This window comes from Peromyscus californicus, unplaced genomic scaffold (assembly GCF_007827085.1).
Source record: "Peromyscus californicus insignis strain IS unplaced genomic scaffold, ASM782708v3 Scaffold_6__1_contigs__length_162567912, whole genome shotgun sequence".
In the NCBI taxonomy this organism is placed as follows: domain Eukaryota; kingdom Metazoa; phylum Chordata; class Mammalia; order Rodentia; family Cricetidae; genus Peromyscus; species Peromyscus californicus.
In genome coordinates this window covers 83,933,817-83,943,836 of record NW_026294584.1, presented here as the reverse complement: position 1 = coordinate 83,943,836, position 10,020 = coordinate 83,933,817, and the positions used below count along the sequence as shown (strand labels likewise).

The following is a 10,020-nucleotide window of genomic DNA, read 5'->3' as shown; positions in this document are numbered from 1 at the left end:
GTGTCACAGAATAAGTGAATCTTTTAATTTTTTTCTCTCTGGTAATTTGGTCAATGATATACCTAAACAATTAATACACATGCATTGAGATTCCCTTTATTTATAATCAACAGCATCACAGGATTTGTGTTTGTTGACAAAAGGAAGGGACACAGTTGCTCTAAAGAATTGAAATAACATTGTCCCATTTCAAATATTATTGTGCTGATAAATTTGTGTGAATTGAGGGTAGAGAGCTGGAGAAAATCTTTGGTCACGTTGAAAAAAATAAGATCACAGGGATGAAAAGTGTACTAAAATTTAATTTCCCAAGTAATAATCTTAGCTTCACTAATTAAAGAAATGTGATCTCTGTATACAGAGATCATAGGGAATTTTCAGCCTTCAGCTTGAGGTTAAATCCTTGCAGCAAATGAAAGAGACACAGGATGAGATTTAGGGCAAATAGAAGAACATATTTCATAAATAGAAAACAAAAGAGAGGTGGATATATGTGTTTATATTTGCTAAAATGGAATTTAATGGAATTTAAAAACTGAAACAGAGACAAATAAGTTGTGTATATAAAAGAAAAATAGTGAATTTAACTAGAACATATTTTTAAGTTACTTGACTGTGATGCTGAATAACTTTGAGCAAGGGAAACATGTTGGATGAGGATGAACTTTGATTCAGCTTTACCTCAGCTGGTCCTTATGGTGATATTTTATTTGTGCTGAAATGTGACTTTATTTGTATGTTAATAAATAAAGTTGCCTGGAGATCAGAGGTCAAAGAGAGCAATAAGCATAGTCAGGCAATGGTAGCACATGCCCTTAATCTGATCACATGTCCGGCAGAGTCTCTGTGTGGTCCAGGACACAGCCAAGCGTGGTGACACAAACCTTTAATCCCAGTACCAACCATAGAGACCTGGAGGTCTGTATAGACAGGCAGTGACAAGGAAGTCATGTGGTTGGGTTTAGAGCCAATGAGAAGGCAGAACAGAAAGACAATAAAAAGACAAGTCAGACAGGAAGAAGCGCTCTCTGGGGAAGTGACAGCAGCGAGGTGCTAAGATAAGGTAGTCGTGGCACTCTGATCTCTTTGGCTATTTCCTCTGTATTTGGCTCTGTGTTTCTTATTTACTAAGACTGTTTAGAATTTCACCTACAGATCCTGTTTGCTGAGAGAACCTCATACATCATCATGCTGCAGAAGCAATGCCAATGCTGTAGCAATTTACTTGGCTGGAAATGGGTGGCACTTGAAACACTGGTGGGCCAGAGCCCTTAGCTGCAAATGTTTATCCTGGGTTCTCCAACATTTCACACAGATGCGGAATGTGCTGTGCTCCTCATCCAACAAAGAACACATTTAGCAGCTGGACCGTTCCAAGAAAAGGAGTTTATATTAGTGTCTGTGTCACTGTGGAAGGATCACGTGTACCTTGAAAGCAGCAATATACTCCAATATACTCAGGCTCAACCTGGTGATTTTCATTGAATCTTATGTGAAATGCTGCAGGCAGCTGAGAGCATCAGGACCCACTGCTGCAATTTCAAGACACAGCAGAGGATCATGGTTAGGCAATCTTCCCTTTTTCTCTGACACCAGTGCTCTAGCTTCTGTGAGAAAACCAGGAATCCTTTCTGCTGTCAGCTTCTCTAAGTAATATTTCTCTGCCCTTTAAATACTGGCACTTAGAACTAATTTTCTGTATTTAAAGAATGTGTGCTTGGAATGTCCACAGAAGCTTCCACTGTTTTGATGAGTACCAGGTAGGGATACAATTCAGTCTTCTTGCAGAAAATGACTGTGTGCTTTTTTAAGGTAGAAAAGTCATTGATAAACTGGATTGCTGTAGATGAAGAGAAATAAAGATAGGGTACAGAGAGGACTGTTTAGCTTCTACTACTAAAGCAAATGTCTCTCCATGAGTTTTGCTAAAAATCTTGTGACATCTGTGAAACTGTTTCAATACGTGACTCAAGAGGAGGGGCAGCTGGGGCAGCCCAGCCTCTTACTTCTGCTTCCATGTGGGTTTATGTTATGACTTGTATCACTGTGGGAGGGTTGCTAGCAGCTTGTAGACAGTAATAAGTTGCAGTGTCTTCAGACTCCAGGCTGCTGATGGTGAGAGAATAATCTGTCCCAGATCCACTGCCACTGAACCTCGTTGGGACACCATCTGGCATCCTATTTGTGTAATAGATCAGGAGCTTAGGAGCTTTTCCTGGTTTCTGCTGGTACCAGTTTAAAAATTGCTAATGCCCTGACTGGCCCGGCAAGTGATGGTGACTCTGTCTCCCAGAGAGGCAGACAGAGAGGTTGGAGACTGAGTCATCTGGATGTCACATCTGGCACCTAGGAATGGAGACATAATAAACAGCCACATAGTTAAGTATGATAAGAAAGGACTTTCCTCAAATTTCAGTCAACAATAATCACCATGTAACAGTGAAATTCCCATTTTAGTCCTTTTTTACCTAGTAACCAGAGCAGCAGGATCCCAAGGAGCTGAGCAGGGGCCCTCATGTCCATGCTGAGTCCTGACTGCACTGACAACTGTACAGGGTGTGACTGGTATATGAAGAAGTCCTCAAGGCTGTGCAGTGAGTGCATGCAAATCACTGGGAACCAGTTATCATGGGCACAGCTGCAAGGCTTGCTCATCTCAGTAACTGAGCACAAGTCCTGTGTCCCCAGATGCCCAAGGTCAGACCACACATGTGCCTCCAGAGACTGCATTTCTTTTTTAAGGTTTTAAAATTATAGATGATATTTTGGAGATTACTTGAAAATTCTACTATACATAAGCTCAATTTTGAATTATATTTTTCAAGGATATACTGGAGGGACATAAAAGAATTTCCTGCTGTCAGTGAATATACAACAGAAAAAGGACTACTAAATCTTAACTCCAATGAAATAATCCCTATTGGTTAAAAAAAATAATTTGTATTCTCCTTTTGAAGGGTTTGTGAGTTTGGTGTAGTCATTTTTTTAAATTAAAAAGATAATTTTTTAATCACAACTATTTTTAATTAATTAAAGAAAGAAAGACTTAACAGTCTTATCCATGCCTACTAAAGTACAAAATGGGGAAATACACAGTAGAAGCACATGTAACACCTCAATCTCAACAACATGTGTCATTTGCCACCTGGTGTCCTGACTCCATGTGAAAATGGAGGTACACTGATACCCAGAGACTGAATGCACCTTCTTCTCATTTTAAGATTCTTCATGTTAGCCTACTTTTCTGCCATTTGATAATATTTCCACAATTCCTCAGCATGAAGGACTGACTAGTGATAACAGACTTGAATAATATAACAGAAAGCACTGTTACTCAATACATAACTCTGCTGTGTATTAAAAATTATACTTTTTACCTTTCACTCTTATACATTAACAATAGATATCATACTTATGCAGGCAGCAGCCTCACTGTCTGCAGTGTGTCTCTGTCTCCAAACTAAGATGCAGAAGTATTTGTGTATCCTCATAACACAAATAATTGAATGCCACAAATCTCATGCAATGTCTCTGTCTTGGCCATACAGCCTTATTTATCATCATGGGAAGTCGAATCTATTAGGTCTTTAGTACTCTTGTCCTGGAGAGAGAGAAACCTTAGGATCTTTAGAAATCCTAACTATGAAAGGACAGGCAGTGTCACAGCCTGAGCCTGACCCAGTTGATTTTCCAGAGTCCTAGACATGAGTGATGGGTGTGAAAAACACTCAGTCATAAATTGGCTTCTTCAAGATACCTGACATCTTCCCCATCAGGATTACCAGCTTTGTTCTGTATTAATAGTATTACTGACTTACCTGCCTCTTCACCTCACTCTCTTTCTGCTGATATGTACCAGCTGCATCTGTGTATCTCTTTGATCTTTGAGGCTTAGAAAACAGTTCTTCCTTTTCACATGATACCCCAGGATCTGGACGAAGCTTCATTCAGCACACTTCAGCAGATGATAAGATGAGGATGACAGTTTCTCTCAACCTAAAAAACAAGCAAATTATTATTTTGCAGGACATCTGGGATATGAATTCTTACCACTCCTTTAATGATATGTGCACATATAAAGGGAATTCCAGAAACAATCAACTTTACCAATGGACCTTAGATTGAATTGAATCATTTATGACACAATGATGATGATTCTGGGTTATATTGTTTTAAGAAAGTGTGTGTTGATGGTACAGTAGTGAGCATAGCTGCCATCTAAAACAATTTCAGTAACTACTTAGGAAACTAGCATACATAGTTATAGCATGAATCTTACATGGTCTTATTAATAAAATCAAACCCCGAGCCTGGTATTGGGGTGAACGCTGGAAGATCAGAGAAGCAGAACAGGCCACAGTCACCTCGCCTTGCCAATTCTTCAGCTGATCCTGTTTCCTCAGACTGGAAGCCTCTGTGTCCTTATCCAAATGGATCTCAGCTGAACTGCTTCTCAAAAGCCTGAAAGCTTAACCAGCTCTAGTTCCTGGTCCTCATGCCATAAATACCTTTCTGCTTTCTGCCATCACTTCCTGGGCTTAAAGGTGTCTGTCACCATGCCTGGCTGCTTCCAATGTGGCCTTGAACTCACAGAGATCCAGAGGGATTTCTGCCTCTGGAATGCTAGGATTAAAAGCATGAGTGCCACCATTTTCTAGCCTCTGTATCTAGTGGCTGTTCTGTTCTCTGACCCCAGATAAGTTTATTAGGGTGCACAATATTTTGGGGAACACAATACCACCACACATAGTGTATAGATATCAGTAGGCCTTGATGTCTTCTACTCTGTTGCTTAATAAATAAGCCTTCTGATTTTTCCTACTTCAAAGAGATCAGGTTTTAATAAGATAATACTATTGGTTGAGAAATAATTAAGCTCACTGAACCTTCCCTTAACTAATCAAGTCTAGTCTAGAACTTATGAATTTCAACTTGCATGTCAAAAGGTCTTGTCAGGTACGGTTGAGTTAACGATTTTGAGATGGAATGGTTATCCTGAAGTATGTAGGTGAGATCAATATAAAAAACACATGCTATTCATGTAGGGAGAGAGGACATTGAGCTATACATAGTGGTGGTTGCAATGGAAAGTTATCAGAATTGTGGGAGATAGTGAACATTCATTGTTCAGGGAATAATGTAGTATCTCTAAGAATAAATGTGAGCATTAGATTCCCTCTTCTGAAATCTGCAAGACACACAAAGTTCTCCTTGTTTAAGTGGACTTCGGGAAACTACTGACCTCCAAAGCTGTTAGAAAATTGTTTTCTGAATCAGTTCTGAAGATATTGGCATTTATTCATATAAAACTAATGGAAAACAGTATCTTTGACTTTTTTTGTATGTGGCTTTGCTTAATACTCCAACATTTCTAGCTTTCTTATCAGTTGGTATCATTGGGATAAGAGAGAAAAGCTTTACTTTAAGATGAGAGAGTTCCAGAATTATTCTTGGCTATAAAATCTTGTTTGCTAGATGTAAATAACTGTGGGGAAAAATCCTGAAAGACAAGTTTGAAGGAGGACATGTTTCTTTTGTCTCATAGAATCCCAGGTGCCTAAACACTTATTATTTTGGGCCTGTGATGAGACAGAGCATGGTGGTAGAGGGCATGTGATGTAGGTCAACATCATTCAAAGAATGAAAGAAAAAAGGAGATTGATAATGACAGTGAGAGATTATATGCCAAGTGCTAGGGACAAAATCCTATACTTCAGAAGCACTCTGAAGTGACTTTCTTCTAACTAAATCCAATCTCTTAGTTTCTTCCTCTTACTAGTGGTACAATCAATTAGGGATTGAATTTTCAACACAGGCATTAGGGAGAACACTGTAGATTCAATCTCTAACATTCCTTCCCTGACATCTAAACACTAATGCCTGTCTTACAAAGCAAAATGTGTTGAGGTAATTTAAGACGCCTTCACTCCTTACAGCTCCTGAATTTCACAAAAAGTGAAGTCAACCCCCACTTCCCATGTGAAACATAAGGCATGACTTTAGTTGCAAGGTTGCACAAAAATCTTTAAAAGGAGGCTGCTAGGTATTTTGTTAAATTGCTGTAACCATGAAATTTGAGACACTAAGGACGATATTTATGGATCTAGCCTATGCTACATATGCAGATCTTAAAAGGGAAAGAAGGGGGAAAGCAAAAAATGAGCTTAAAATAGACAATGGAAAACGGTGAACATTCACATTTCTAAAAGAACATACAGGAAAATTCTAAGCAGGAAGTGAATGAAAGCAAGACCATAACTAAGCAGTGTAAGTAAATCTTGGGACTCTCTGTCTATCACAAAGTGGTTCACATGAACACAGACATGCCTCAGTAGTCCTAAAGGGATGTCTTAGTCCTCTGTACCCACGTGTTATCTGTCTTGGGTTGGCTTCACATTTTGCCTAGAGTTTTCATTAAAGATACTGTATGTTTGTAGCAGAAATCTTAAAAGTTCTTATTAATAAAATCAAACCTGAGCCAGGTATTGGGGTGAACTGGAAGATCAGAGAAACAGAACAAGCCATAGCTACCTCACCTCCCCGGATCCTCAACTGGTCTTGTTTCCTCAGACTGGAGGCCTCTGAGTCCTCATCCAGAATGGGTCTCAGCTGAACTGCTGCTCAAAAGCCTGAATGCTTAACTACCCAAAAGCTTAACCAGACAAATCCTCTAGTTTCTGGTCCTCACAACTTATATATCTTTCTTTCTTCTTCCATCACTCCCTGGGATTAAAGGCTCACTTTCTGGGATTAAAGGCATGAGTCACCATGCTTGGCTGTATCCTTGAACACATGGATTTCTGTCTAGCTCTGCCTCCCAAGTTCTGGGATTAAAGGCATGTGCTACCACTGCCTATCCTCTATGTTTAATATTGTGGCTGTTCTGTCTCTGACCCCAGATAAGTTATTAGGGTGCACAATATTTCGGGGAACACAATGCCACCACATAGGTTCATGGAATCTCTTTAGCCATAGACAATTTATTGTATACTTTGCTTCAATCTCAGAAATCTATCCATTGCCCTCAGAAACTGTTGATAGGGACTTCAAACATGCCATGTATCCTATGTGGCCACAAAGTCACTAATTTGAGATTGTGGGGGAAGTATTCATGACCCCATAGTTGTTAGATTCTCCATTTCTGCAAAACCAGCACCATGTGGAATTGACTCTGTGACAAAGCTTCTAACCTTATGACAGACAGAAGGCAAGAGAGTGAATGAGCCAATGAGTGAGGAAAAACTAAATCCTCGGAGATATGCCCTCAAGTGACAAATCTTTCAAATAAGTCATCCATATCCAGATCCCACAGATTCCAAAGCAAAATCACCTGGGAAAGAGGATTTCATCTGTGAGTCTGGGACACACTGAATACCTGGACTGTAACTCTTGAATTAAGTATTTCCATTAAATTAGTGCTTTCTAGGTATGAGAGAATCTAAATATTAATACTGTGGAGATCAGTTTTTTTCTTTTTCTTTTTATTATTAATTCTTTGAGAATTTCATATTGTGTCATTTGATTATATTCACTCAAATATTCCCAACTCCTGCCCAAACTATCTCTTCTCTATCTACCTTTCTCTCCTTTCTTTGATTTTTTTCCACTTCAGGACACATTATATTTATAGGATCTCCTAATATGAGGAGTCGATGAGTCAGAGATCTTAATGAAAGAAAGCAGCCATACTACAGCAATATGAGGTGTGTGCCTTGCCCTCAATTTTGAACTAGTTTCATTTCCAGTGTGTGAAGGAACAAGAGATTTATGTTTTATGGACTGAAGTAAAGAGGGATTCAACTTATGCTATATAGGAAAAAAATAAGGAGCTTTGACTTTCACATAAATCTGGTTTTGACTTTTCTACTATTCCGTAAACTTGCGTTACTTACTGGATAAATGTATTCATAAGCAAAGAACTTATAGGAACCCAGACATGTCTGCATTCAGATTCCATCCCCAGTACCCACTGATTAAGCTACTTTTGAGAAAATATTTGTGTGTTTTGATGGAATGACAAACTATAGCAAGGATGTAATCAACTTTTAATAAGATGTTACACCATGTAGACAGAGGATGAGGTACCCTGAGTGAAGGCACCATGTAGGAGCAAGGTGCCTGCTGTGATGAGATCACTAAAAGGAAGTGTTGTCAGAAGCAATAACCATTACTGGATGATTGCTGCTTTTTTTAAGGTCCCTCCTAGACATAAATCACAGTTCAGACAGTGGCCTGAGACCACTGAAGGTTTAGAGGACAGTTCAGAGTCTTAACAGTTAGAACCTTTCAGTTAACTTTGCAGATGCAAAGTATAACTTAGAGTTCTCAGGGAAGGCTGCTAGAAGGTGATACTGCAGAGGGGTCAAGTCCAGATCTGGGACCAAGAGATCATTTCTACTAATAAATTATCTTTAAGTTCCTTGCCATCTTCAGACCTAGGGCATCTGAATGAGGCCACTTGACATCCTCAAAGGGAAAAAATTGAAAGCAATGCCTTCCTTCCTGAGGTCTAAGTCAATTGTAAACACATGTGTCCTCCCTTGACTCTCTTCCCACCCTACTGCCCTGCTTCTCGTTTAGGTTCTAACATGGTGGAGCTTCAGTAAAGAAAATGGTTAGATCTCAGGTGAATCTTTAGCAGTAAGCAAGCCCATTTCCATAGGTGGACCACAAAGTGAGGTCAGGCAGAAAGAAACATGCAAGAGTCCTGTGGGGTACCTGTGTTGGAGTCACACAGGTAAGAGCCTATCAGGATGCTCAAGCCAGAGACCCATGATAAAGACCAATGAAAGAAACCAATGAAGGAAGCCTATGGCAACAAGCCCTACAGAAGAGACTCTCAAGAGAAATCCACTCAGACTCCAACAGATAGAACTGAGAGTGATAGAGTCATTCTCTGTCAAGGCTGAGATTTTTGGAATGCATTTGCTACTGCAGCACAGCTTCATCTATTCTAATACATACACTGAGTATTGAGAATGGGACTCAGATATGGGAGGAGGCTGCTCCAGATGGAGATGTTACCATGTGCAACAACCCAAATAAGGCACTGATCTGTGAGTATAGCAGAATATTATTAGGAGTCATTTTATTGAATATTTATTTTTAAGACGAGTCGTGTTTGGTTTTACCCTAGGTCTGTGGACTATCTAGTCCTAGTCACTGGTTTCAGCCCTCCAAGCTATGTTAGGTATGAGTTTATCTCATGTTATGTGCCTTAAGTCAAATTAGACATTGGTTGGATATTCTCACAAGTTCTTTGCCACTACTGCCCTAGCATATCTTGCAGGCAGGAGAAAGTGTAGGTCAAAAGTTTCAAGGCTGGGTTGGTGTATATGTTTTTCTTTTGGTAGAGTACTTTTCTGCACCAAAGACACTAGAGTACAGGGTAAGGACTCCATGTAGGCACTAGCTTGACATCTCAAAGTTCAATGAATTGTGTAGGTGTCCTTGGCCATGCATCACCTCTGTGAGTTTGTGGAAAGCAGCCCATAATCTTAGCAACAGCCCGAGTTTTTGGGGATTTCCATGCGATCCCCTTGGTCAACAATTCAATTGTATGCAACCCAGTCTCCGTACTGGAAGCTTCATTTGGTGACAAGTAGAGGCCAGTTGGAACTCCTTATCTCCATTATTAGAAGACCTCTTTAGGATTGCCCTAATATGTTTTAGGAAGTTTCCACTGCACTTAGTTTGCATATAATCCCCCAAATGTCACTCAATTCCAGCTGTCTCTCTCTGCATTTACTTATTCAACCATACCTCCCTTCTTCCTCCCCAACTGATCCTACTGTCCCTGTCTCCACCCTTTCTTAGATCCCCTGAAAAAAATATTCTATCCCTGTTTTCACCCATTCCTCAACAACAAGGCTCAAGAGAGGAGTTCCTTCCTCTGTAGCATATTGGGTACAGGCTGAACCTCAGCCTTTTGAACCTCCTCTTATAAAAATAGCCCATTTTTAGCCTAAACATCTGTTCAGGTTATAAGTGCACAGCTTATGATTCCACATCACTGTAGGC

The 10,020-nt window shown here is 39.8% G+C and overlaps 1 non-coding gene and 1 pseudogene across 1 annotated transcript; one reads left to right on the top strand and one right to left on the bottom strand.

The window, feature by feature from the left end:
- Window positions 1-2,024: 2,024 nt before the first annotated feature.
- Window positions 2,025-2,523, bottom strand: LOC128099600 (immunoglobulin kappa variable 1-39-like; annotated as a pseudogene).
- A 5,596-nt stretch (window positions 2,524-8,119) lies between these two features.
- Window positions 8,120-8,180, top strand: LOC128100210 (small nucleolar RNA SNORD49). Its single transcript, XR_008214724.1, has one exon. It is a non-coding gene; the product is annotated as a small nucleolar RNA SNORD49 (small nucleolar RNA).
- Window positions 8,181-10,020: the final 1,840 nt, after the last annotated feature.